Source organism: Ovis canadensis, chromosome 2 (assembly GCF_042477335.2).
Source record: "Ovis canadensis isolate MfBH-ARS-UI-01 breed Bighorn chromosome 2, ARS-UI_OviCan_v2, whole genome shotgun sequence".
Classification (NCBI taxonomy): domain Eukaryota; kingdom Metazoa; phylum Chordata; class Mammalia; order Artiodactyla; family Bovidae; genus Ovis; species Ovis canadensis.
The window spans coordinates 137306475-137327247 of record NC_091246.1 but is presented as its reverse complement, the minus strand read 5'-3'; the positions used below and the strand labels follow the sequence as shown (position 1 = coordinate 137327247).

At 43.1% G+C, this 20773-nt stretch overlaps 1 protein-coding gene and 1 pseudogene across 7 annotated transcripts in view; one reads left to right on the top strand and one right to left on the bottom strand.

Moving 5' to 3' along the window:
* Positions 1-334: 334 nt before the first annotated feature.
* LOC138432420 (histone H3.3A-like) lies at positions 335-1169 on the bottom strand (annotated as a pseudogene).
* An 11867-nt stretch (positions 1170-13036) lies between these two features.
* Positions 13037-20773, top strand: part of OSBPL6 (oxysterol binding protein like 6) — a 221953-nt gene continuing 214216 nt past the window's right edge. For 3 of the 7 annotated variants that reach the window (XM_069577095.1, XM_069577094.1, XM_069577096.1), the window contains exon 1: positions 13039-13243. The gene's annotated coding sequence lies outside the window, so the exon portion shown is untranslated. Of the gene's footprint in view, positions 13244-20773 lie in introns of all 7 variants that reach the window. The other 4 variants (XM_069577092.1, XM_069577091.1, XM_069577098.1 and 1 more) reach the window with 4 other exon arrangements.

Here is a 20773-nt window from a genome sequence, read left to right as displayed (position 1 = left end):
TCTGCCCAAGACTGTGGTTCTAAGCAAAACATTTTAAATTCTATTCCTTTTTAGTGGTAAGAATACCTTCTGGATCACCATTGTCCTATAGAACTTGCTTTGATGGTGGAAATGATCCATTCTGTGCTGTTCAATAGAGTAGCCATAAGCCACATGTGGCTACTGAACATTACAAGATGGCTGATACAACTGTGGAATTCAATTTAAATTTTTTATTTAATTTTAATTAATGTCGATAAAAATTTAAATAACTGAGTGTGACTAGCGCATACTATATTGATAAGTGCAGTTCTAAATTGTATTCCATTTTATTTTTATTTATTTTTTGTCCAGAAAAATTTAACAGGTTTATTTATAATTGTTATAAAGTTGAACTGCTGAAACTTGTTCACTGAAACATTTTGACTTTCATTAATGCTTTATGTCCCTACCTTCATATTAAAAATTCACACACAAATGAAAATGGAAAAACTGCCAATACCTGATTTCTGTCCCCTATTTTCCACTTGCAATCATATACTTAGGTACCTTTTGACCCCATGGAAAAAAAATATCTAACGTTCAGAACTACCAATAACAGGAAGAAGAGAATTTTTTTTTTTTTAAGAATGAAATGTTTCCCATCATAGTGGATTCTTAAGCACGTTCTCCATGTATGCGGCGTGCTAGCTGGATGTCTTGGCATAATTGTTACGTTTGGCATGGATAGCACACAGGTTGGTGTATTCAAAAAGGCCAACCAGATAGGCCTCACTTGCCTCCTGCAAAGCACCAATTGCTGCACTCTGGAAGCGCAGATTTGTTTTGAAGTCCTGAGCAATTTCCCGCACCGGACGCTGGAAGGGAAGTTTGCAAATCAGAAGTTCAGTGGACTTCCGATAACGTCTAATTTCACGGAGTGCCATAGTACCAGGCCTGTAACGATGAGGTTTCTTCACCCCTCCAGTAAAGCATGCACTCTTGTGAGCGGCTTTTGCAGCGAGTTGCTTCCTCGGTGCTTTACCGCTGGTCGATTTGCGGGCAGTCTGCTTTGTACGAGCTAAGGTTATAGAGACCTCCTTACTTACCCACCTTCTCCTTCGGCTGGAGCTCGGCGAGCTAGAGGCGGCGCTGGCATTGGAGAGTGACGGCGGCAGAGCGGCGGCTGCGAACACAATTCTGTATTCCATTTTAAAAGTCTATCCCGATTGGTCAAAAAAGGGAGGGCTATAACACTTGCCAACAAAGGTCCATCTAGTCAAGGCTATGGTTTTTCCAGTGCTCATGTATGGATGTAAGAGTTGGACTGTGAAGAAGGCTGAGCGCTGAAGAATTGATGCTTTTGAACTGTGGTGTCGGAGAAGACTCTTGAGAGTCCCTTGGACTGCAAGGAGGTCCAACCAGTCCGTCCTAAAGGAGATCAGTTCTGGGTGTTCATTGGGAGGACTGATGCTAAAACTGAAACTCCAGTACTTTGGCCACCTCATGCGAAGAGTTGACTCATTGGAAAAGACCCTGATGCTGGGAGGGATTGGGGGCAGGAGGAGAAGGGGACGACAGAGGATGAGATGGCTGGATGGCATCACCGACTCAATGGACATGAGTTTAAGTGAACTCTGGGAGTTGCTGATGGACAGGGAGGCCTGGCGTGCTGCGATTTATGGGGTCGCAAAGAGTCGGACACGACTGAGTGACTGAACTGAACTGAACTGAACTGATAACACTTTATTCATAGTAATATTAAATGTCTTCCCTGGCTGCAGTGACTGAGATAATTCCCTTTTCTTCTACTTTAAGGCAACACTCATTTGGGCTACACTATGTTTCTGCTAATGCTCACACATTGTTCTGTGATCAGTATATCCTCCTGAGAGCTGATAATGGATGAGTTCATTGCCCTGCTATTGGGGAAGGGAAAAGGGTCTCTTCTGTGTTCTTCTTTTGCAGAGAGAGCTGAGCAGTGAAGTTTATCTATTAATAAATCAACAAAAGCCTCAATTTTTCAAGAAACTTTTCTTTCCAGCTGGAATCAGGGCCTCTGTGAGGGAATCCAGAGGAATCTATGAATATGCTTCTGTGTATGTGATGCCTATCCAACAGGACAGAAACAAATGGATGATTAAATTGTTCCTGGTGAGCTGGGAAGGTGAAATGGAGGCAGAACTCCCACCCCTACCTCCTGCCCCAGCCAAGAGAGAGGCAGGAAGTCCTTGTGGAAAGCTACCTGGAAAGTGATAACCTGTGGTGTTAAAATATAGTTCATTAATTCAGAACCAGGAACCTTGTCCTAGAAGTAAGGCCATATTTAGGTTATTCCTAACTGAGTCTAGTTATTTCCTTTACTTTGCCCATACTGTCTAGTGAAGATATTTTGGAAATGTCAGTGGGTGACAGCTCTGCTGAATGGAACCAAAGAAGAGAATGTTGTGTTTGGGCCAGAATTCCTGGGAGTCAGGTGTGGATAAGTCAAGGGAATCCAAATGAGAGCACCCCGGGAGTTGATGATGGACAGGGCAACCTGGCCGTGCTGCAGTCCATGGGGTTGCAAAGAGTCGGACACAATGGAGACACTGAACTGAACTAGAGAGGTATCTCTGTGAGACAGACCCAGGCCCTCCCCCCAATCTTGACTTTTACTTCTCGGCCTCTTCAATAAAAGCCTGGGCAGTAGGGTATATTGTTTCACTCATCTACATACATTTAGCCTTCAGATGTCAAGGCTCCTGTCCCTAAAGGGAAATTGGTCTCCATCTGTTTAGTTTGTGACTTAGGTTTTGAAAAAAGAAATCTAGATCTTATGAATTACTTCTAATTTCCTTTCTGTAAATATTGATTTCCTCTATGTTGATGAATTTGACTACCACTGTTTATTAATATCTCCAAACCAATATAAAACAATAGTTTTTGTTTTGGAAGTTAAGACATATGTAGTGACTTGAATATTTTTACAGTCTTATGATTATGGAATAGAGCTTTATAATAAAGTAAGAAGATTGTGAGGTTTCATATCTATGAGGAACTGATTTGACAGGTTTTTCTTGCCAGGAAATGCTTAACGGTTGAACAGTAAATATATGTACAGTTCAGAACTGCCCTTGTGTTAGCTGAGGCAGCCGTAGCTCTGGACCTCGTACTTTAGAGGTCCTTTGTGATCCTCCTTCAGCCACATGCTCCCCTTGAGGCACAGGATGTGCAGGACCCAGCTGGCATGCCCACCAGAGCCTTTTTTTTTTTTTTAGCAACCTTTGTACTTTATTATCTTCAATGGAAAGTTCAAATATTTTAATTGCCTTAAACTTCTGGAGTACCCACCAGAGCCTTTGCCCCTCTTCTACACCACACTCTGGATTATCAGGACCCTGGTGCCAAGGAGCAGCTGCTTGAGAGAAGTAAGGACAGAGCTTAGATGTGGGGGCTGGATTGTCTTCCTGCGTGAGCATGAAGACCCTCTCAGAATGGGTGAGAGCTCGAAGCAGGAGAGAAGAGGAGCAGGACACAGGTGCCAGCCTGGGTGTATCTTCATGCACTGCTAAGTCATCTGGTTAGAACTAAAGAATTTGAAAATTCTGAATACCTTCTAGGTAGTCACAACAAAACAGTTGTCAAGGTAGACCAGAAAATATTTCATTAAACTGTTTGTTTGATTTACAACCTTTGATTATTTCTATTTAACACATATGGCGTCAGGCCTCCATTTGTATACCTTCCCAGGTCTCTAGGACAGTGTACCTCACCCAGGGAATGGAAAGATGCTCAAGGCCAAGAATGGAGTTCTAGAGCTTCCATTAATCAATGTGACAGTGGGCAAGTCACAATCTCAGTGCCTCAGTTTCCTGTTACGTCAAATCAAAACCTTACCTGTGTATTTCACAAAGTGGCCATGTAATGAGAAAATGAAATGTTATATCTGAATAAAGCCACGTAATCTGTGTAGCAATACATACTGCTGCTGCTGGTACTGCCCTTACACCTAACACTACTACATAGCTCTTTTTTTCTGTATTGTATATCAGGTAAGACATACTTACATCTCATGAGCTAGTTTGATATTATGGTACAATCTTAAGAATCTTACCAATGTAAATCTGTCTTGACACCAGCTTTGACAGCATAAGCCAAGGGCAGATAATGCTTTTGATGACCATTTAATCTAGTGTTTCCTACTACTTTCAGTGCAGACTCAATATTGCTGTAAAAGCAAGCAAAGAAAAAATCGTGGGCTAATTAGTATACTATTCATTGAGAAGAAAACCATCATAACTAAAACCTACTATGATCTTAGTCATACTTTTAAATGAATTCTGTTTTATTAACCACAAGAGCATCCACATACATTTGGAAAATTGTAGGTCATATTATGTGTGAGGTTGTGATTCTGTTTAGGGACAATACCTTCTGTGCATACAGATTTTCAGGCTGTGCACTGGTAAGTCCAAGGCCTCCGCGTGGTCGTTAGCAGGCTGAAGATAGAGGGAACAAGGCAAGTCCGGCTGAATGTGGGAAGAACACAGGAAGCACTTGGTGGACACTGCGATCACTTCCAAATCTAGCGGGGATCAGCAAAAGCTTCATGAAAAGCATGACATTGTGATTCATCTCCAAGGAAGATTTTCGGAAAACAGAGATAACCCAAGTAATATTTGCCTAGAGCCTTCTATATAGGAAGCTCTTGTAAAATGTTACTGTAATAACCCTTACAACAACCTTACTAGGTTTGGGAAATGTTTTTATAAAAAAAAAGAACCCAAAACTTAGACAGAGTTTCAGAAACATGTTCAAAGTCAAAAAGCTAGGAAAGACTGGGCTTAGAATCTCAGTCTTCCTGACTTTTCTCTTTCCAATTTACTGTTTGTTTTTGTTTTTTTTGCTCAATTTTCAGTTGTTATCTTACTACTTTTCTGACTTTTGAGAGAGGCATACTGATGTACCATCTACAGTATTTGTTATCTAGTATGTTTTAAATAGACTTTTAAAAATATTCTTAAATGAATGCATTTTATGAACAAACTATATCACAAGCTACAAACAGAATATAACTCTAAAATTAAGTGTAATGAAAATCAACAAACATAAAATTCTGGAACCATCCTACCAAGATCAAAGGCTCTGAGCCTGGGGTCTGCTTGCTGTTTGTAACATTTTCAAGTGTTACAGGGAGATATTAAAAACATATAAGCACCAAATTGAGTCTTGCTTCTTGAGGCAAATCCTCCCCAAAAAAAGATGAGAAAAAAAGCAATATTAACTCTGTAATTCAATTGCTTTAAAATACATGTCTGGGCACTGCCTAAATTATCTCACCACACTTTTGGCACATGCCCTATTCTTTGTAATAGAAGAAAATCTAGAGATAAACACTGAGAAATGACCCTCTCAGAGAATTGGAAGGATATCAAGTGCCTCAGTTTAGCAGCATCCATCACTATGCTAATTATCCTTAGGGAACTTTAAACTTCCTTAGCATCTGTGTCCATCAGGAAAGTTGAGTTAGTTCCCTTTGCCCCTCTGGAGAGGAAGGAGCCCTCAAATAATAACAAGGACACTTTTATTAGGATTGAGTCCTCCCAAAGGGCCTGTGGGCTGAGAAAGTATGTTCTGGGTCTGAGTTCAATTACAGGAAAGTCTTGTTTTTCAAATTAGGCCCTTGGCTATGAAGCAAACTGGATTCCCTTTTGCTGATTTTATTCAACAATTTTGGAGGGAGACTTCATTTTAAATTTTTGTGCTTCTAACGGGTCTGTCGTGTTTATGCCCGACAGTCTGTTTTGAGCATCTGTGTTTGTGTGTGTGTTTTACGAAAGCCCGGTGAATGGAGTACTGCTGTGTTGCTGGGCAGGAAGTGGTATGAGTGCTGGTTAACAGTCACTCTCAAGCATTAAGATCTTAGCCAGTGATCAGCAGGCCCCAATATCCGGAGACAGCAGGACCCCATGTTTCCTCCCACAGCCTCATTAACAAATAAAGAGTACAATGGAAGTAAGTCAATCATAACTCATGCAAACACTTATCAGTAAGTACAATCCAATCCATCAAAATATCCAGTCAGCTCTACCTTTAAAATGCAGGTGAAATTCAACCCCTTCTTACCTTCTGGCCTGATCCACTTTATCATTCACTTGAATGATGGCACAGCTTCCCCCCTGCTTACAGCCTTGCCCCCTAGCACCTATTCTTGACACAGCAGCCAGAGCAGCTCTTAAAACAAGTCAAATCATTTCACTCCACTGCATACACCTGTGATTGGCACCCATCTCTCTCAGAATAAAACCAAAGTGCTCACAGTGGCCTACAGACCCTCTGTGATTCAGGCCCCATTACTTCTCTCTCCTCATACTCCCACACTCATCCTGTTCCAGGCACTCTGGCCTCCTTGTCCTTTCTGGAACATACCAGGCATGCCCACTCCCAAGGTTTTGTAGTGGCTGGTCTCTGACTGGGATGGGAACCTCCCATGCCCATACATCTGCGAGACTAACTTCCTCATCCCCTTCAAGTCTTTCCTCAAATGCCATCTACTCAATGAGACCTAGACTGACTACTTTCTTCAATATAATAAGTCACTTACATATGAATGAATCTCCTTCCAGGAGTGTGTTCATAAGTCCAATAAAGTTAGCCTGCTGCTGCTGCTAAGTCGCTTCAGTTGTGTCCGACTCTGTGCGACCCTATAGACGGCAGCCTGCCAGGCTCCCATGTCCCTGGGATTCTCCAGGCAAGAACACTGGAGTGGGTTGCCATTTCCTTCTCCAATTCATGAAAGTGAAAAGTGAAAATGAAGTCGCTCAGTCGTGTCCAACTCTTAGCGACCCCATGGACTGCAGCCCACCAGGCTCCTCCATCCATGGGATTTTCCAGGCAAGAGTACTGGAGTGGGGTGCCATTGCCTTCTCCAAAAGTTAGCCTGCTACTGCTGCTACTGCTAAGTCACTTCAGTCATGTCCAACTCTGTGCAACCCCATAGACAGCAGCCCACCAGGCTCCGCGGTCCCTGGGATTCTCCAGGCAAGAACACTGGAGTGGGTTGCCATTTCCTTCTCCAATGCATGAAAGTGAAAAGTGAAAGTGAAAGTTAGCCTAGGTACCCAATTAACACAGTCAGCTACATAGTACTGTAGTGTAATAGGCTTATAATACTTTCCACACAAATAATACATTAAAAAAAACCCACAGAAAATAAAACATTTTTTATCCTACAGTACCATACTTTGAAAAGTACAGTAGTGCAGTACAACAGCTGGCATACCATACCAGGGCTGGCATCAAGGGAACATGAAGGAAGTTACAGGCTGGAGGAGGGAGAGGAAGTAGGAGATGGCAGAGCTAAAGGACCTCAGCAGCAGGAGACAGGGCAAGCTGCAGTTCCACTTATGCCTGACGCAGATGGCACGGTTCTGGTACTTGCTGGATTCAATTCTATGTACCCTCTTGGGGGTGAAAAAATGATCCAGTGATGTCTTGGTAGTAGCACGTTTGCATGTTTGAAAATTCTCAACTTGAGGATTCCTATGTGGGGAGCTTACTGTACAGCGACTTGGCTGCCCACCTCCATCTGTCTTAATGTGCTCATATCACTTGATGGCTTCCTAATACATCATGCAACTTACTAATCTATTTGGTCTATAGTTGATTGTCTGTCTCCCTCCGCTGGAATGTAAGCTGTATGAGGGCAGGCTCTATGTTTTGCTCACTCATATCTCAAGCACCAAAAATAATGGCTAACAAACAGCAGACACTCAATAAATACTTATTAAATTAAATGAACGAAGCCGGTACCAAAACGACCTCAACCCCTACAATTTATAATCGCAACAAAATCCAATTCTCAGTCCTTTTTAGGCATCTGATAAGCACTCTGAATGAATGGTTCACTCTGAAGTGGAGATAATATTCTGTGGTCTGGATCAGCAAGTCATCTGAGCAGATCACAACAACGTGGGGAAGAAGGGTTTGGAACTAAATTGGAGTTTGGGACATGGGGGTTAAGCTTCTGAATTTGTCAGACGTTTATACAGCAGTTCTTTCTTTTAATTGAAGTATAGTTGATATACAATAATATATAAGTTGCTGCTGCTGCTGCTAAGTTGCTTCAGTCGTGTCCAACTCTGTGCAATCCCATAGACGGTAGCCCACCAGGGTCCCCCGTCCCTGGGATTCTCCAGGCAAGAACACTGGAGTGGGTTTCCATTTCCTTCTCCAATGCATGAAAGTGAAAAGTGAAAGTGAAGTCGCTCAGTCGTGTCCAACTTCGCGACCCCATGGACTGCAGCCTACCAGGCTCCTCCATCCATGGGATTTTCCAGGCAAGAGTACTGGAGTGGGTTGCCGTTGCCTTAGAAATGGACAATATAATGATTCGCAATTTTTAAAGGTTATACTGCATTTGTAGTTATTATAAAATATTCACTATATTCCACATAGGAGTTCTTGATAGCAATATTCTTACTAATAAAGTTTCAACGATGCATTGATTTTTATGAAACTTTGTAGAAATTGAAGGTGTGGGCAAGTGTATGCACATATTCAAAAGCAGCACCAAGTCTGACAGACAAACAAATTTCAGGTAAGGATAGATCAAAGCCCCTCACCCTAGAAGCACAAGAAGCACCCTTTCTGCAAGAATTCATTATTTCCAAGAGTTTGCCTTTTGATTTTCTCACTATGTTCTTTTTGTATTGTAAAATGGTAAATTTGTAAAACAAAACAAAACAAAACAAAACAAAACAAAAAAACCCTTACTTTACAAAGAGTAAATTACAAACGGATTGCTCATCTTTATGCTCAACTTTATACACGGATAGGATGCTTCCATAGCTGGGGAAAGAGACTAGTCATAACTTTCTAACTGAGAATTGATTTATTGTTTTCCATTCAAGGAACCAAAATGATGTTTTAACAAAGGTAAAATGAGCCATTGCTCGTTTTGATAATGTGGGAGTGATTCACTAAATTAGGTTAATTTAGTATAAAAGTAGTGAATAATTTAGCAATACTAAAAATATTTTCAAGGCTGAACACTCTTAACGAACAAACACTAAGCAAATTATAAATATTAGTGTTGCTTATATAGGACACAGCGAGAGTACCTCCCCAGCTTCTTTTGGCCTCACATTTCTCCGGGTCTCCGAGATATGCCTCAACTGCTTCAGCTGCCACCCTCCCCGCCGCCCCCAGAGACTCATGGAGCAGAGCAGCCCACCAGGGTAGCCCACCAGGGTCCCCTGTCCCTGGGATTCTCGGTTTAAGCCCTCAACAATGTGGTTCGATCAGGGAAGCAGAAGCCCTCTGAGAATGTTAAAGAATTAGACTTCCGCACTTGTGGGAAGAGGTGGGTAATTATGAGACTGAAAAGTGATTGCTGAAAGATCAGAGACCCAGCCCTGACATTAGCAAAGGAGTCTGAGCTTGTAGGGAAGTCTGGAAGCGAGGCACATTCAGCTGCTGTGGCAGGACCACATGGACGGCCAGTATAGGTGTCTATGGAAAAGTGGTGGGGTCTTGGTGATTCCCACCCCTGAGTCTCTGTGAAGAGCCCATTGGCCTGACTGCTGTCACAGCTGTCTGGCCAAGGAGAACACAGGACAGAAAAGAGTGAGAACAAGAACTTTCTTACATCCAGACGTTTGTCTTTTGCCACATCTAACCAATTACAACTTTCAGAGTTGAATGGCTGCTGCTTCACTGCTGTTTAAATGAAACTCAAACCTCAGGCAACTTCAGCTTTCTCCACCCAGACAAACACAAACCTACGAGTTTCCAGAATAAACAATTTGCCTATAGAACACTCCTGCAGAAATACCATACCATGCAGAGGATGGGGTTTGTTTCTTTTTACCAAATGGATCAGATGACTCAACTTGGAAGCTGGGAGGATTAACCACCAGCCGGATAACTTTTGACCAGTTGGGGACAGGAATTGGGAGGGAGCTTGCAGGTAAATTTCTTTTTTGGTCCTTGCTTTAACAGACAGCTCCCACACATGTTTTCTATAGAGCCTGCTTTGGCCACCTGATGGGAAGAACTGACTCCCTGGGAAAGACCCTGATGCTGGGAAAGATTGAAAGCAGGAGGAGAAGGGATGGAAGATAAGATGGTTGGGTGGCATTATTGACTCGATGGACATGAGTTTGACGAAGCTCCGGGAGCTGGTGACAGACAGGGAGTCGTGGTGTACTGCAGTCCATAGAGTTGCAAAGAGTTGGCCATGACTGAGCAACTGAACTGAACTGTTCGTAGACACATCACGTGGCCAAGGAACTGGCTGCATCTCCTCAGGGTCATGAAGCACAGACCAGGTTGGCAATACACCACCATGTATTTGCTTCCTGTTCTTTGTTGCACATGTTTTTTTCCCTCACTCTTGATGCCCTGGGATAGCATCTTTCACTGAAGCATTAGCTTTTCAGTATGCCTAAGAAATCCCAGCTAAAATTATACATGTAGAAAAATTGCAGTGAAAATAAAGTGTGAGAGTGATATGAAAAGAATTGATGGTGAGGGCTATGATTCCAGTTTATTTCCGTATCCTGAAATTATGGCATTAATAGAAGTATTTAAGAATATCTTTATCTTCTTTCACTGAAAAAGTCTATGAACAAGTATTTCTGAGACAAACTGAAGGACTGAATCAGGAAACGGAGATCCTTTTTGCCAACATATGACTTGTGACCTAATCTCTCAACAAGAGTACACTTAACGAAAACATTGCTTTCTGGCAACTTCTGAGTAATAACCCTGTCATAGCTCAGAAAGCAGTGAAAAGCCTATTATTCATATTTACATATATATGCCAGTCTAAGTTTTCAAAATATTGTGATACACAGACTGGAAAACCTGCCTTTGTATTATTCCATGTCAGCTCTCTTCATTACACCCATATCTCCAAATGGATGGGTATAGTGCCCTCACAGCTTATTTGATCATTACTCAATAAGACATGTAGGAGACTTGCCCCCTAATATTTAAAACCTATTTTTAAATAATTAAACGAGAAATCCCCTGACAGTTCAGTGGTTAGGACTCTGCGTTTTCACTGCTGAGGGTCCAGGAACTAAGATCCCACAAGCTGCGCAGCTGCCAATAACTAACTAAATAAAATAATACAACAGAGATACTATGGAATAGGTTGAAAGCATACAAGTGTTCTTAAGGTAAAACATGAGATTTAGGGTGTGATTGAAAAGCAGAGGTATTACTTTGCCAACAAAGGTCCGTCTAGTCAAGGCTATGGTTTTTCCTGTGGTCATGTATGGATGTGAGAGTTGGACTGTGAAGAAGGCTGAGCACAGAATTGATGCTTTTGAACTGTGGTGTTGGAGAAGACTCTTGAGAGTCCCTTGGACTGCAAGGAGATCCAACCAGTCCATTCTGAAGGCGATCAGCCCTGGGATTTCTTTGGAAGGAATGATGCTGAAGCTGAAACTCCAGCACTCTGGCCACCTCATGTGAAGTTGACTCACTGGAAAAGACTCTGATGCTGGAAGGGATTAGGGGCAGGAGAAGGGGACGACAGAGGATGAGATGGCTGGATGACATCACTGACTCAATGGACATGAGTCTGAGTGAACTCCGGGAGTTGGTGATGGACGGGGAGGCCTGGCGTGCTGCGATTGATTCATGGGGTCGCAAAGAGTCGGAGACAACTGAGCAACTGAACCGAACTGAGTCCCTTTACCCTCCCTAATAGTTTATGGTTCTCTGCTACTAGAGGTTCCCTTAAAATATTTGAGCATTTCTTTAGGTTAACTACTCTGTGTGTGCTCTCTCACGTCCTTTCACACTTGTATTTTCTTATATATGGGATTTACCTTTTTTTTCTTAAGAGAGAGCAGGAGCCATTTCAGTAGAGTTTCTATCAATAAAATCCAGATGAAAGGGGTGAAAATGTGGTGATGGTCAAGTGAAGGTCAGCACCCCAGTTGTCCCCTTGAGGAGAATTTCTTCATAGGGAAGGAGTTGAGGTGAAACTGACACGTCACAGGGTTCAGCATCTATTATTTTTTGATAGGAGGATATGAGAATGATGTTAGGGTGGAAGTTGCGAAACCAGAAAGTGAGATTGGAGAGTCAAGAGTAATTGTGCGAGAATGAGTATATATGATTATGTTTCATAGCAAAACATGTTTTGTTTTTGTTTTTAAATCAGCACAGAGAACGGTGAAATGCCATCAGAATTGCCTCTGTGAGTAGCACTATCTTAAATTTTTAAAGGCATCGCTACTCTCCTTCATCCAGTCCGGAACCTCAGAGAGCCCACAAAGCACTCCAGCGCTGCATCTGTAGTAGCTCCTGTGACAATCCGTGTTCTCGGGATTTTTTCACCTTAAGATGGTGATGACAGAAATGTCTTGAGATACTTAGGATATTTCCTCAGTCATCCATCTACAGAAGAAATCACCCCGTCCTTCCTAGCATATTTGCCTTTAGGTTAACCAGCTCTGGCACAGGCTGGGAGCGGTTTAAGAGCAGAATGTAAGAGGGTGGGAAGGGTCCTAGTGAGGTGTTTCTCCGGGCCTGAGAACTTTTTGCTCGCGAGTGTCAGGGACGACTGGGAGCAGGCAAACAGTCCTGTCTGTTTACTGATCACCTGAAGGAAGGCCCGAGACAGGGGCTGGGCATCGTCTCCGGGGAGGTGACCCGGCTGCTGTTCTCTTCCGAATCCGCTCTCCCACGGTGCTCGAGCGGCTGCTCTCCGGGCCCCGAGCGCTGGGACCATCTGGGCCAACCGTGCGAGCCAGGGCTGGTCCACCTCCGCTGGCTGGAGCTAGGGCGAACCGGGCCGTTTCTAGGAGCTCAGGCCCGGGTTTGCCGGGTCAGGGGCTCCACGGCTGTGGTCTCTGGACAGCAGGCGTGTTCCCACCGGGGCCGGCCAGGGGTGAGCCCAGGCAGTGAGACCCCCGCGCGTCCCGAGGCTCGGCGCGCCCAGCCCGTGGCTCTCCGGGAGGCTCGGAGAAGGTGTCCAGCGGGTCCAGCGAGCGGCGGTTCCACTCCAGCTCCGCCAGCCAGCGGGAGCCGGGGGCGGGGAGCCGGGAGCACCGCCCCGCCAGCGCGCCCCGCCCGCGGGAGAGGAGGGGCTGCGGCGCCGCGGACCACTGGAGGCGCACGCCGCCGCCGCCGCCGCCGCGGTGGGTGCAGGAGACCGCGGCTCCACGCAGGCGGCGCCCGCGCCTCGGCTCCCCGGCCGGCCCGCGCGCCCGTCCGCCGGGGCCGTCTCCCGCCTCCCGTCGCTGCCAGCGCACCATCGGGTGCACCGCTGCTCGTCTTCCCGGTAGGTGTCCTAGCTGCGGAGGGGACACCCGGAGCCGCACGACGGTGCCCGCACCGCGGCCCGGGGGCATTGTGCGCGGCCGGAGGGCCGAGGACCCTCAGGGACGCGCGGCCGGGCAGCCTGGCTTTGGGCCCCCAAGGCATCGTAGCCTTCCGGGGGTTCCCCTGGCTGGAGAGCGGGAGGTGGCGGTGACAATCCCGCCCCGTGGCCGTGACAATCCCGCCCCGTGGCCGTGGTGGGAGGGGGCTTCTGGGCCATGGTCCCCGCTCCCCGCCCTTCCCCCCGCCCCCGTGGTGGGGAATTCCGGGCGCCCGGCTCTCCCGCCCGCATGCTCCCCGCGCCCCGGCTGCTGGGTTGGAAGCTGGGGCAGGGACAGGGACTGATGTAATTGTCGGCGGAGAACCGAACCCGCGCGCCCGCGCCCGCTCCAGCTAACGCCTACGCCGCACCTTTCTGGGAAGCTGGGGAGCCGAGAGGAGCGGCTGGGAAGTTGTGCATTGGGTTTTATTGTGCGCGTGCACTGCGGACTGCCCTCTCGGGGCACCCCTGCCCACCCGCTGCTGGCTCTCCTGCAGCCTTCTCTGCAGCCTTCGTTCACACCCCCGGCCGGGCCCGAGCCTGCCTTCCCTGGTTCAGACCGGGACAGGGTTTGCATTGCAGTCAAGACGTGCTTCCCCTGCATCCAGCCGGGAGCTGCCCGCAAAACGCGTGGCCGGAGATGCTGGGGAGGAAGGGATGGGAGACCTGGGGAGGAAGCCGGGGAGAAGTAATGACACCAGCACATTTTTTTTTAAAGCCTCTGCTGAATACAGATATATCTGCATGGCATCTTTTGAGCTGTTTTTGAAAGTTATGGCCAGATACTGATTTTGTAGCAGTTCTGTTATATACCTGAAGGTAGCTTAAACATAGAGACTTAAAGCTGGGGAAAGCATTACATAATGGACGTGAAGCAATTGACACGAAACTAAGTGAACCCACAGGGGTGCCAGATTATTTCTTTCTCCCGGATGCAAAGTCCTAGAGGATTTTTCCCTATACGAATTTCCATTTTTAAATCGCTGGACTAGTTTTAGTAAATTGTGATTCCCCCCCCCCCCATACCAATTTTTTTCTCGATTATCTTTTCTTAAATTTAAAAATTGTATGCTAACGGATAGTTGTATTTCACAAATATGGTCTCTCTCCAAAAGTAAAATAATTTAATAGGCCATCTTAATATCATTAACTTTATTTTCCTCTTGGTAGTATTTTTTCCCCCCTCCCTCCTCCCTTTTTTGCTTTTTGGAAGCATTTCTACAGTTTTAGGTACTGCGACCTCGCAATGTTGATATTCCTATCCAGTGCTACAGCATTGCAGATACAAAGACTAATAATAAATGAGACAGAAGACCTCGCAGTAACTCAGAATGAGCAGAGTTCCCAAGGTCGAAGGGAAGCTGCAGTGTAGCTGGGCTATAATCACCTATAGAGAATATGTATGCATAGCCCTCCTTTGGTTATAAGGAAGGCCCTGATAGGCGGACTATTATTCCTATCCTTCTTTTACCCAGAATGTCATGTGTTTCCCCCTAAAAATAATGTGTTTTTTTTTTTTTCTCCAAGTAGAAACACAGCATTTTGAAATTAAAATCTTTGCTTTTAGAAAGCCTAAAAAATCCAGGGTTTGCCTATATTTTCAGTTTTGATGTTGATAGCTCAATTATACAATCAGTGAATGAATTCCTTTTGGGGTATGTTAGTTTCAGATTATGATGATTTATCAGTTGTCCCTTGGCTATAGTAAAATGTGATTCTGTTAGACTTTTACAGAATTGCTTAAAATAAGTTTTCTCGTCCTTAGATTGCTTTAACCTTGTGTTAGTTAACTTTATTCCAAGAAGAAAGGTAAAGTCCTTCCAAGATGAAATATTTGTTGTTGGATATCTGTAGCATTGTTGAAGAATTGTATAGAATTATACATAATTCTATAGTTAGGTTAATGCATAAGTAGATAGAAGTTTGTGGTCCTCTATGGAAGGATAAAGCACAGATTCTCAAAAGAGGATTTTTGTTGTTAACTGCAGAGCTTAAGTAATAATTATAATACCTTTTTTTAGTTTGTTTTTGATTTCAAGAAAAGGTCTCATGTACTATCTGTTGATGTGTGAGACTTTTTTCCCCACTCAACATTATGTCACTATGATTCGTCTATGTTGTATGTAGCTGTAGTTCATTGACTTACACTGCTGTACAGTATTCCATCATGTATCTGTAACAAAAAGTTTCCCTGCTCTCCTACCAATAGCTCTGTTTTTTTTTTCTTTTTTAAGAAGATTGCAGAATGCTGCTTTGCTCATTCATATTTCCTGGGGCACACGGGCAGGTGTTTCCCTTGGGTGAATACCAAGGTATAGAATTGTTGATTGTGTAGGATGTGTGAGTATTCAACTTATAGAAATTGCCAAATTATTTTCCAAAATCGTTCTACCTTACAGAAGGCAGGGAAACAAGCAAACACAGATAATCCAATACAAACAAGCATACGTGCCTGTGTGTGTGTTAAATTGCTTTCCCTTGGCGTAGTGATTTGGAGAACATCTTGCTGGTAGTTCCAAAAGCAGTTGAATGACAATGTAGCAACATCTTTAAGACAGAAAGAGAGAAGAAAGACCTCCCAAGAAAAAAAACCTTGTTGCTTACCAATAAACTCAGAAGTTATCAAAAAAGAAGCTCATAAGGGAATAAAGGACTATAAACCTCAAATATTCAGGGATGATTATCCACACCCCCTGCCTCAGCTATACATTCCTTACATCCCCTGAATAGATATATTCAGTGATTTGAAATTCAGAATGAAGTGAGTAGCTTTGATCAAGAAAATGAACTAAAGTTAATTTTAGGGATAACTGACATGATGTATGTTACTTCTGATACTGACATGATGTCAGTTACTGAACTTGGTGGTCTGCCCTTCTGGTGTTGTTCTGAGTCTCCATGAGCTTTGAGGGTAGTTCTGTATCCATTCCTGGGCTTCCCAGGTGGTGCTAGTGGTAAAGAACCTGTCTGCCAATGTAGGGAACTCAAGAGATGTGGGTTCAGTTTAGGGAAGATCTCCAGGAGGAGGGCATGGCAACCTACTCCAGTATTCTTGCCTGGAGAATCCCCTGGACAGGGGAGCCTGGCAGACTATGGTCCATAGGTTCACAAAGAGTTGGATATGACTGAAGCTACTTAGCACACACGCACACTATGTCCATCCATTTGATTGCCAAACCCTTGGCTGGTCACCCCTATGGGTCTCATGTGGCAGTGATATTGCATGTGCTTCTTCATTCAGCCTGCGTTTACTGAACACCTAGTATGTGCCAGATGCCTTGTTAGGTGCTGGGTCAAAAACATGCCTGCCCTTAAGGATCTGTTCAAAACAGCATCTACCAAAAACAAGTCACTGTTGAATATGTATGCATGTGTGTGGGGTGGATCTGGCTTTGGTTTTAGAATTTGCATGAAATGTCTATTTTTTCTTTTGTTCCCTAAACTTTTTCCAGATTTATGTTTAGACCTCGTTGAGTTGAGAGTGCTTTGGGGGAAAAATGCAGTTCTTGCAAACAACAGTTACTTTAAATACAGTTTTATTGATTTCTTAAAAACAGAAGCTTTAAAAGGACTTATTCATGGTTAAGTCCTATTGTCATGAAGACACATGTTATCAAGTAGGAGAAAGACAGAGATCAGGGAAGGAATAGTTGGGTGGTTGAATTCAGATTTTTTGGGAATGGAACATGACAGTGTTGAATTGATTTTTAAAGAGAAAAATAGAAAATAGACAAAGATGAATGGTTATTAAGAGATCCAACTTGGGTATTACAGGAATCTCAAGAGTATATTAAATCTTGATGGTTTCAGGATGAAGTTCCTGGTGGATTATGTGAAATGTTTTCTTGTAAGTGGGTATTCACTTACATTGTGTTTGTATGAATGTAGTTTTTCTTGAAATATAGTATAAAACAAATGCTAAATATCTATAACGGAGAAGGCAATGGCACCCCACTCCAGTACTCTTGCCTGGAAAATCCTATGGACAGAGCAGCCTGGAAGGCTGCAGTCCATGGGGTCGCTGAGGGTCGGACATGACTGAGTGGCTTCACTTTCAGTTTTCACTTTCATGCATTGGAGAAGGAAATGGCAACCCACTCCAGTGTTCTTGTCTGGAGAATCCCAGGGACGGCAGAGCCTGGTGGGCTGCCATCTATGGGGTCGCACAGAGTTGGACACTACTGAAGTGACTTAGCAGTAGCAGCAAATATCTATAAAAGGATAATGTTAATAGAAGGATGAATTATGAGAAGCAGAAATGTCCGAAGACTTTTTCTTGCGGTGGTTTTGCAGATTACTTGTAAGTAAAAACTACCCCAGGTGAGAGAATTCCAATGGATAGGGCCAGTGTCTCAGAAAATCTATATAGTAAGTTGACAAAGGACAGAGCTACTCTTAGGAGGCCACTCCAACTAGTTTGATATCCAAGACTATCTAAGGGATAACTGGGCTAGAGAGAACATTAAGTATGTTACTTAACCCGTAAAATAAGCTTAAGTAAATAAAAAAATAAGCTTAAGTACATAAAAATAAGTTTAAATAGGTAAAAATAATTAAGTAAAATATTGGCAGATTATCATTTAGCATAATATCATTTAATATCACCAGCATTATGAGGCTGAGTACAAAGAATTCATGATTAATATATAAAAGTTCATCTTCTCCTTTAGAGATGATGGATTGTATGTTTTTCTATTCAATAAAACCTAGAGGTCAAATCATAAAATATATGAAGAAGGTACCCAGACACTGAAAATACTTATATTTGCTTGATGTGCTGATTCTTGAAAGATGTTTATATTAGATAAGGTGTTAGAGGGCTTCCCTGTTGACTCAGATAGTAAAAATTTGCCTGCAATGCCAGAGACCTGGGTTCAGTCCCTGGGTCAGGAAGATCCCCTGGAGAAGGAAATGGCAACTCACTCCAGTATTCTTGCCTGGGAAATCCCATGGACAGAGGAGCCTCACGGACTATAGTCCATAGGGTTGCGAAGAGTCAGACATGATTGAGCAACACACACACACACACACACACACACGTACAAGGTTTTAGAGGTGTTCAGTTCTGTTCAGTTCAGTCCAGTTGCTCAGTCATGTCCGACTGTTTGCGACCGCATGGACTGCAGCACGCCAAGCCTCCCTATCCTTCACCAACTCCCGGAGTTTACTCAAACTCATGTCCATTGAGTCGGTGATGCCATCCAACCATCTCATCCTCTGTCATCCCCTTCTCCCACCCTCAATCTTTCCCAGCATCAGGGTCTTCTCAAATGAGTCAGATGTTCACATCAGGTGGCCAAAGTATTGAAGTTTCAGCTTCAACATCAGTTCTTCCAATGAATATTCAAGACTGTTTTCTTTAGGATGGACTGGTTGGATCTCCTTGCAGTCCAAGGGACACTCAAGAGTCTTCTCCAACACCTCAATTCAAAAGCATCAATTCTTTTGTGCTCAGCTTTCTTTATAGTCCAACTCTCACATCCATACATGACTACTGGAAAAACCATAGCCTTGACTAGATGGACCTTTGTTGGCAAAGTAATGTCTCTGCTTAATGCTGTCTAGGTTGGTCATAACTTTCCCTCCAAGGAGTAAGCGTCTTTTAATTTCATGGCTGCAGTCACCATCTGCAGTGATTTTGGAGCCCCCAAAAATAAAGTCTGGCACTGTTTCCCCATCTATTTGCCATGAAGAGAGAAGGGTTTAAAAAATCTTTTATTCCAATTCCAACCTCTCCCATTTTACAAGTGGAAAAACTGAGGCTCTGAGACTTGCCCAGTGAGGTGCCAGCTCCATTAGAAGATACTGTGCCAAATAATTTACTTCTGTTGGTGGTAACAGGAACCCTAAATTATGGGTAGGAGAATAACAAGATGAATCAATAGCAACATCTTCAGTGGATTTTAAGCTTTCTTTCTGTCATTTTCTTTGAGTGGTTGGTATAGGAAGTGAAATTGAACATTTATTCTAAAGTTTTTCTTAGATTTTTAGAGAAAAGTCTTCATTTTTGAGGGTGTGATGAGGGATTAAATAAATATCATTATTTAAAATTTTTTGATGCTTGCTATTTTGATACCCATAGTTTTGCCTTTTAACTCAATGGATGGGAAAGGATAGGGGAAATTAAATTAGCTTGTGCTTGTCTCTTTTCCTTTGTCATTCTCTTTCCATAAGCTAATATGAGACAAAATTGACGTGTAGAGGGAATTGTCAGGAACAGGCCATCAACTCTTACTTCTTTACCTTGCATCTTATTGAGGCAATTCTTACTATAACTCTTGAGACAGACCTATCTACCGTTTGAAAAGTGTGGAAGTAGAAGAGAGAACAGCAGCAGTGTATTTTTAGAATCTTTTTTTTTCTAAAGTCAAATCTAAAATAAACGTGGCCTCAATTTCCAGCAATAGCTTTATTTCGCAGCTCCTAAACCAGTACTTAAGTTTTATCATAAATTTGAAGTTACCTTGGTATATTTTTATACATAATACAATGTTGCCACCAGTAACATACTATGATCAGCTACTAAAGTTTAAAGAATAAAGTATCTAAAGGAACATTGCAATTAACAATTTTTTGTTACATGTCATCTCTGGAGACAAAGAGGAAAGTCTGATTTATTTTAAATTAAGGTAACATTTTTGCTTTTTGTTTGTCTCCAGCAGCTAGACAAGCTTTTACATATTCACACCCCATCAGGCAACAATCTGAACAGTTTTTGTGGTCTAATTTCCCTAAAATAGAAAAAGTAGCGCAATTTGAATGGCATGATTATGAAAAGCCATTAATGAAATTCTTTTTGATCTCAATAAACTTCAAATTGAGCAAGAACTATAAAAAGAGTGTGATCTCCAAGGTAGGTCAAGCAAATATAGGAAACTTTAGGAAGAAAGCAGGGAAAAGAAGAGATCAAATTCTATAGAAACTCAGTAAAATGGAACAGGAAGGTCATGGAAGGAAGTAGATGGATATATTATATCCCAGTTTGTCTTCCAGTTTTATTTTTAAAAATGCCAACAGAAGAAATAAACATGTAAATCTAAAGAGATGGTCTGTAGGTGATGGCTACCCTGATCGCTCAGTTGGTAGAGAATCTGCCTGCAATGCAGGAGACCCGGTTCAATCCCTGGGTCGGGAAGATCCCCTGAAGAAGGGATAGGCTACCCTCTCCAATATTCTGGTTGGGAAGATTCCCCTGGAGAAGGGAAAGGTACCCACTCCAGTATTCTGGCCTGGAGAATTCCATGGACTGAATAGTCCATGGGATCGCAGAGTCAGACACAACTGAGCAACTTTCACTTCACTTCACTTCATTGTAGATGTCTATTTCTACACTTAAAAAGAAGTTTTTAAACATCTTAAAGAAAAAAAAAGGCATAAGATGGAAATTGATAAATTCATTTCATTTAAGAAAAGGTAGTATGTATAAGAGGAAAGAGAAAACATCATCACACC